This window comes from Eriocheir sinensis, chromosome 20, assembly GCF_024679095.1.
Source record: "Eriocheir sinensis breed Jianghai 21 chromosome 20, ASM2467909v1, whole genome shotgun sequence".
NCBI classification, from domain to species: Eukaryota; Metazoa; Arthropoda; class Malacostraca; order Decapoda; family Varunidae; genus Eriocheir; species Eriocheir sinensis.
In genome coordinates this window covers 11,292,209-11,300,547 of record NC_066528.1, presented here as the reverse complement: position 1 = coordinate 11,300,547, position 8,339 = coordinate 11,292,209, and the positions used below count along the sequence as shown (strand labels likewise).

The following is an 8,339-nucleotide window of genomic DNA, read 5'->3' as shown; positions in this document are numbered from 1 at the left end:
TTTTGTGAAGAGAGTACATAATGATTGTGATGTAAGCAGAGAGATACAAACCACTGCTTGTGGAACGACGAGTGTTATTATTATTGGCAACAACTGAGCACAGATTGTAGTATTATGTTTAAGACATGTCGTTTGTCATATGTTGCATCCATTGCTGAATATGCCAGTGTTATGATCGTCTGAGCATAGAATATTGCGTAAGGCAATTACTTTCATTTAATTTTAAATAAATGTACATTTTCTTTTTCCCTTGTTTATCCCCGAACACCAGTCTCCAATAACAACTTAAGCCGGATCACGCTACCAGGGATACGAGACGGTGAGATCATTTATGGAGTAATTAACGAGTGATAAAAGTTGTTTTAATACAACAAAAGAAGTGTCCAAAACAGGGGCCGCCAGGGAACAGCAACTCCAGGTCCTGCTGTGTTCGCCGAAGGGACCTTTAGTGAACAGTGAAGATACAACTACAGCGATCTACTGAGAACATGTTGCTGATTTTCTGATCTCGATGATTTAGTTAATAAGTTAGCAAATAAGGAAACATATGTCTTAAACAATACTGTTAATGATCATTAAAATGGTTTTGTTCAGTTGCTTATCTTACTCTACATTACTTGTACATGTGTATCCCTGTTCTGTATTGCTCTGTGACTTGTCCATGCGAGTGTTCCGCGATTGTGTGATGCTGTTGTGTTCAGCCCTGACGTGCGTGTATTAATACATGTGATCAGTCTGCAGCACCACATTGTGCACGTCATTATATTGTGTTCAGCCCTGACGTGCGTGTATTAATACATGTGATCAGTCTGCAGCACCGCGTTATGCACGTCATTTCAACTTTTTTTATAGTATTTAATTTCATAAATCAGTCAATCTTTTTCCCGCTGGGGGCGGGGACGTAATTCATGCTTCCCTGCTTGTTACAGTTGTTTTGGATTGTGAGAAATCAGTCAATCTTTTTTTCTCGTTGGGAAACAGGGGAAACGTATTTCATGCTTTCGTACTTGTTAATGTTGTGTTGGATGGTGACATATTAATCCCTTTACCTTTGAGGGGGCGGGAGATGTGTTTCATGCCAAGGTACTCGTCACTGTTGTGTTGGATGGTGACATATTAATCCCTTTACCTTTGAGGGGGCGGGAGATGTGTTTCATGCCAAGGTACTCGTCACTGTTGTGTTGGATGGTGACATATTAATCCCTTTACCTTTGAGGGGGCGGGAGATGTGTTTCATGCCAAGGTACTCGTCACTGTTGTGTTGGAGGGTGACATATTAATCCCTTTTCCTTTGAGGGGGCGGGAGATGTGTTTCATGGCAAGGTACTCGTCACTGTTGTGTTGGAGGGTGACATATTAATCCTTTTTCCTTTGAGGGGGCGGGGAGATGTGTTTCATGCCAAGGTACTCGTCACTGTTGTGTTGGAGGGTGACATATTAATCCCTTTTCCTTTGAGGGGGCGGGAGATGTGTTTCATGCCAAGGTACTCGTCACTGTTGTGTTGGATGGTGACATATCAATCCCTTTACCTTTGAGGGGGCGGGGAGATGTGTTTCATGCCTAGGTACTCGTCACTGTTGTGTTGGATGGTGACTCCCAAAGTACTCGTCACTGTTGTGTTGGTACTCGTCACTGTTGTGTTGGATGGTGACAAGTTTCAGCGAGTGCCCGCCGCTGTTGTGCAAAATCCTCAGGCTGCATTACGCGTGCCTGGGCCAGCACCACGGCCATCCTGACACACTAGAAGCTACAACAGAACAAAACACGTAGCTACTACAGGCAACTTTCACGGTGTTAAAAGAAAATCTAAACCTTTAGTACAACACGGCTATGAAGTAACAAACATCTGTGCTTTTCTTGCATCTTTAGGGTATTTTGCACAGCGCCGTCCCCTCCCCGGAACAGTGTGGTGCCGCGGCCGCCTCGGGAACACACGGACGGCGCGACTCACGGGAATGTCAGACTGTCCGCGTGGTTTGGCTTGCACAGTGTGATGAATGATTATGTCACGCTGCCCCCTGTTATCTGATCCTGTGACTTGACATTAATAAAAGCATAGCACAATGTATCAGTCATGTTTATTTTGCCCTTTTTTGCTATAGTTTAAATCGTGCATGAGAGGCACTGTATAGGGCCATCATAAAATAGGAGCTTCCAACTATAAAAGTAGCTTGGCATTACACTGTTTAGAGACGTCATGTTCCAAGGCCAAGGCCGAGAGAGAGAAGGCCTGGGACATGGGTGGGCGGGGGCGGGGCTGACCTCATCCTGTCATCCTGCAGGGCTAGAATACTCAGTAGTTATAGGTAGGTCAGGTTGGGGTCGCTACTACGCGTTACTCTCCGAACATAACCGTCTCCTAAAACAGCGGCTATCAGCGCTTCAGTCTTGCTGTTCACGAGACTCAGTGATGCACGCGTGCAGTTTCGAATTACAAGGTCCAAAAACACACGTCTTTCCCTTCCCTACGATAAGGAAGTGTTAGGGAAGTGGCTGCGGGCGATGAAGAGGACCGACGACACACCAGACGAGGGAACAGAAGGGCGAGTCTTTCAGTGTCTTTATACTTCATCCACAGAGAGAGAGAGAGAGAGAGAGAGAGAGAGAGAGAGAGAGAGAGAGAGAGAGAGAGAGAGAGAGAGAGAGAGAGAGAGAGAGAGAGAGAGAGAGAGAGAGACGAAAAATAAAACACTCGGATGTGCGTCAGATAAGATGAGTTGAGAAGCACAGGATCTCTCACTCCACTGAAACGGCAAGACATAACATTTTTACCAGCCAGAGGAACCAGCCAATGACACGCTCTACAGGAAGGTGCGACGCTTAGGGAAGACCAAATACCCCAACGAAAGGCAACGGAGGCATGTCAACAACGATAGACTACGACAAAAAAAAAAAAAAAAAAAAAAATCAGAGAAAAGACAAAATATTCTTAGACGTTTGGTGTTGTATGCTGGTATGTTTTTTTTTTTTTTTTTGGAGGGGGGGGGAAGGAGGGGAGACTCATCCACACAAAGACAACGCCGAAGGAAGGACAATTTAATGTAGAGCACCAAAAAAAAAAAAAAAAAAAAGAGCACACAAAAACAGGAAAGTATGAGAAAACAAACCAGATAAAAAGAAAACTACAGAAAAGATCCCATATTTCTTGTTTTGATCATTATTTTTCTCCACTTTCCTTCATGCTTTTCCTTCCCTTTCTTTCTCTCCCTCTGTCTTTCAATTTCTTTCTTTTCATTCTTTCTTTCCAACTTGGTGTGGTGCTGTTTTTGGGCGACCGCTTACCCTTGGTAGATTAGTTAAGAAAAACACCAGGATAGCAAAAAAGAACTATGAGATCAAAGTAGCAAATGAGGCGAAAAGTAATCCTAAGGGCTTCTTTCAGATGTATAGAACAAAAACACGGAAGAAAATTGGACCGCTGAAAACAAACACAGGGAAGCTAGTAGAAAATTATGAAAATATGAGCACATTGTTGAACGACTACTTCCTTTCAGTATTCACACAGGAGGATCGAACGACTATACCGGAAAGAGTTCAGGTGTACGAGGGCGGGGATGGCGATAAATTGAGGGATATAATCATTACCAGGCAAGTAGTTCAGGATGAGATAGATAAGCTTAAGAAGAACAAGTCGCCAGGTCCTGACGGGATATTTCCGAGGGTATTAAAGGAGTTTGGTGATATAATCAGTGACCCACTAACCGACATCTTTAAGATGTCGGTAAATACTGGCTATGTGCCGAGCCTATGGAAAGTACCTAATGTGACGCCGATTTTTAAAAAGGGGGACAGGTCAGTTGCTTCAAACTATCGCCCAATTAGCTTAACATCGGTTATAGGGAAGATGCTGGAGTCCATAATAGCCAGGAACATTCGGGAGCATTTAGAGAAACATAGCTTAATTCACGACTCGCAGCATGGGTTCACAAAAGATAGGTCATGCCTCACCAATCTCTTGTCCTTCTACAATAAAGTATTTGAGGCGGTTGACAGAGATGAAAATTATGATGTAATCTATCTTGATTTTAGTAAAGCGTTTGACAAAGTTCCTCACCAACGACTGTTGCTTAAATTACAGGCTCACGGAGTAGAGGGTAAAGTTTTGAACTGGGTCAAGGCGTGGCTTAGCAATAGGAAGCAAAGAGTGCAAATCAATGGTAAAAGATCTGACTGGGGATGTGTTACGAGTGGGGTCCCACAAGGTTCGGTATTAGGTCCACTTTTGTTTATTATTTATATCAATGACTTAGACACAGGAATTAGTAGTGATGTTAGTAAATTTGCAGATGATACCAAGATCGGTAGAGTAATTGAGTCGGATCAGGACGCTAGTATTCTCCAAGGTGAACTCAACAGATTATATGACTGGGCGGATAAATGGCAGATGGAGTTCAATGTAGGGAAGTGCAGTATTCTGAGTGTAGGTAGGAACAACCCCTCACATAACTATTGCTTAAATGACACTCTCATAAGTAGGTCTGGGTGCGAGAGGGATTTAGGGGTCTTAGTGAGCTCTGGGCCCGTATCCTCGAGAGCTATTAACTTTTACTCTTAAAGTTACTATCAAAGTTAATAGTTTCAAATTATTAAGAGTAAAAGCTATCCTCGTCAACTTTGAGTGTAGGTATTAGCAAATCCTGGCTACTATTATCTTCTTCTTCTTCTTCTTTATGGCGGGCTCGTTGCTAAGGACGCCTCCGTGCAAAACGTAAACATCCGACATGAATTAAGTATATATTTCAAAAGAAAAATAAAGAAAAGATGTATAAATGTACAACAGAAACATAATAAATGGCAAACACAAGAAAATACTGAGTTTTGTGGCAGATAGAAGCAGCCTCAAAGGCTGTTTTTACTCCGTCACTCGTCAATACCCGTATCTCCCCGCCTGCGTCACGACTTGCTCTGCTGAAATTACCGCACCATAACCAAGTCATCTGCCCCAATGATCTACGTGCCGGAGAACCAGCGCAGAAAAGGAGTAAGTTTAATTGGTCGCCAGATGAAACGGTCTTCTTACATCAAATTCAAGAAAAAATACGTATAATCAGAGGGTGTTATGGGAAGAGTATCACCCCTGAGGATAAGAAGAGAGCGTGGACTGAAGTGGCAGAAGCTGTAACAAGGTTGGTAATCACATATCCATGGTTCAATCAGCTTACAAACTAACCTAACCTAATCAATTGGGTATTTTTTGCATAATAACACAACCACTGACCTTCCAAACAGAACATACCTTTTCATTCTGTATCTGAATAGTTTCATTATGACCATTTCTGCCACAACCCCCTCTCCCTCAACAACCTAACATAACTAAACCTAACCATGCCAAACCTGCCCTGTCCTACCGAACACATCCTAACTTAACATGCCAAGTTTGTTGGGGGGGAAGAGGGGGTTGGTATAGATAGTTATGGCATATTTGCCCTGTTTTCATTCTTTATTTATTTTTATTTGTTTATTATTTTTTTTATTGGGGGGGGGATGCTAGGCATGCCAGACTATGGACACTTTTACAAGTACTTTATGTCAAGACTATATGGGAATGGGTAGGTTTTGTGAGAATGGTAAAGTAAGATTAAAATAGTATATTTATAGCATTGGCCAAACAGATTATGGTGATATAATGTTAGATTGGAATGTACTCAAGATAATGAAATTAAGGTTAACGCTTTTATTTTTTTTGTTACATATTCACATATCCATGATTCATGTAACTTGCAAACTAACCTAACCTCGTCAAATGGGTATTTTTGTATACAAACACAACCACAGAGTTTCCAAACAGGACATACTTTTTCCTACTGCTCCATGTGAATAGCATCATCATGACCATTTCTGCTGCAACCCCCACTCCCTCAACAATCTAACATAACTAAACCAACTCCTGCTAAACATGTCCTTCCAAACACGTCCTAACCTAACATGGTAGGTCCCCAAGTTTGTTAGGGTGGAAAGGGGGTTAGTATAAGAGAGTCAAGTCATATTTACCTGTTATTTTATTTATTCCTTATTTAGATTTTTTTTGGGGGGTGGGTGGGTTGGGCATGCCAGGCTCTCAACACTTTTACAAATATTTTATGTTAAGACTATATCGGAATAGGTAGATTTGATGAGAATGGTAAAGTAAGATTAAAATATTATTTTGATAGCATTGGTTAAACAGTTTCTGGTGATATAATGTTAGGTTAGAAGTACTCAAAGGAATGGAATTAAGATTAATGCTTTGAATTTTTTTGTATAGCTGTATTGTGTAATATCCTCCTACTTAGAGAAAAGCATTTTAGAAAAGTAGGTAATGAAAAGTAGTATTTATGTACATAACAACTAAAAAGTTAATGTCTTATGATGCATGTAAATAAAATATTGGTACTGATTTAGCTTTCCATCACAGCATGTATTAAATGTTATTGGAGAAGTTATGGGAAATAAAAAGCATGCCATAGTGAAACGATTAAGAAACTTGCTTCACATTTATACCCTGACAGTGCCTTCCCTGGGAGTGGACCCCGTACGCAGGATGACTGTGAGAGGCGTTGGTACAACGTACAACAAAAATCAAAGCCTTGCATTGCCAAGTGCAAGAATGAGCAGCGGCAGACTGGTAATTTTTTTTAGTTGTTGTGTCTTTAAATGTAAAACATATATTAGTTAGTTTTTTATGTGCTCACAGAATGCAGCTATACTGGCCACAATGCCTTTATTTCATCTTAAAGTTAATAAGTTCATAGCAGTGAACTGCATATTTGATATAGAAATTTTTTAATGTTCATCTGTCAATGACTATCAATCTATCTAAATACCTTGGTTGTCTTCCCCCAGTGAAGGGTTTTAGCCAAGACAGGCACACACTTACTCACACACTCACACTCATGTACATCACTCTCTCAGCTGCACAGCCCCTGAGGGAGTAAAAAAGGCCCTCACTGTATGGGGGATTAGCTGCACAGTTCAGGCAGGGAACTTCCACACCAAGGCCTCACAGCATACACTGGTTTACCCCTGCCCCATCATAACAATGACATTTTTATATTCTTTATATTCTTTTATATTCTTATTAAAACAATTTATTAATTACCCTTAAATTCATATTCTTTGTAGATACACACTTTATCAGTATTGCTAGAGACCATCCCAGCACATTGTTCATTACTTGTGGAAAAGATACCATTAGCTGCTCCGGCAACAGCCACTGCTTCAATATCTGCTGGCCCTATGACACCAGCCACTGTTTCATCATCTGCTGGCCCTATGACACCAGCCACTGCTTCATCATCTGCTGGCCCAATGACACCTGCCACTGTTTCATCATCTGCTGGCCCTATGACACCAGCCACTGCTTCATCATCTGCTGGCCCTATGACACCAGCCACTGTTTCATCATCTGCTGGCCCTATGACACCAGCCACTGCTTCATCATCTGCTGGCCCTATGACACCAGCCACTGTTTCATCATCTGCTGGCCCTATGACACCAGCCACTGCTTCATCATCTGCTGGCCCTATGACACCAGCCACTGTTTCATCATCTGCTGGCCCTATGACACCAGCCACTGCTTCATCATCTGCTGGCCCTATGACACCAGCCACTGTTTCATCATCTGCTGGCCCTATGACACCAGCCACTGCTTCATCATCTGCTGGCCCTATGACACCAGCCACTGCTTCATCATCTGCTGGCCCTATGACACCAGCCACTGCTTCATCATCTGCTGGCCCTATGACACCAGCCACTGCTTCATCATCTGCTGGCCCTATGACACCAGCCACTGCTTCATCATCTGCTGGCCCTATGACACCAGCCACTGCTTCATCATCTGCTGGCCCTATGACACCAGCCACTGTTTCATCATCTGCTGGCCCTATGACACCTGCCACTGCAAGGGATGACAATGAAGCTGCTCCACCAGTCACCACCTACTTCATCGGAGTTAAGAGATGCCTTTCATAGGGCAGCAGTATAATTTTTTGATGCTGGGGCTGAATATTACTGCCTCAAGGCTATGATTTTGTCACTTTTTTTTATTACTGAGGAGGTTAGGGTGGAAGGGGTGAAAAATAATTTGTGCTGTTTTTCGACAGAAATGATTAGCAAATTCATTCAAAGCACAAAATTTACCGGAAAAAAAATTGTGTGCCATTGTGAGTGGGTTCACTTGAGATTGGGCTCCAATACGCCTCCGTGGTCTAGTGGTCAGCATGCCTGGCTTCTACGCGGGCCCGGGTTCGAATCCCGGCCTGGGCAGTCGGCGTGCAGCTCACCCAGCTGATCATCCTCCCTCTCGGGCTGGTCGATAAATGACTACCTGGGGAAACTGTGGTAGCCCGGATGTCACACT

At 42.7% G+C, this 8,339-nt stretch overlaps 1 long non-coding RNA gene across 1 annotated transcript; it reads left to right on the top strand.

Annotated features, from left to right (window-relative positions):
- The first annotated feature begins 4,521 nt into the window (after positions 1-4,521).
- Positions 4,522-7,251, top strand: LOC127001399 (uncharacterized). Its single transcript, XR_007755249.1, has 3 exons — positions 4,522-5,127; positions 6,490-6,605; positions 7,103-7,251. It is a non-coding gene; the product is annotated as an uncharacterized LOC127001399 (long non-coding RNA).
- The last annotated feature ends 1,088 nt before the right edge of the window (positions 7,252-8,339 follow it).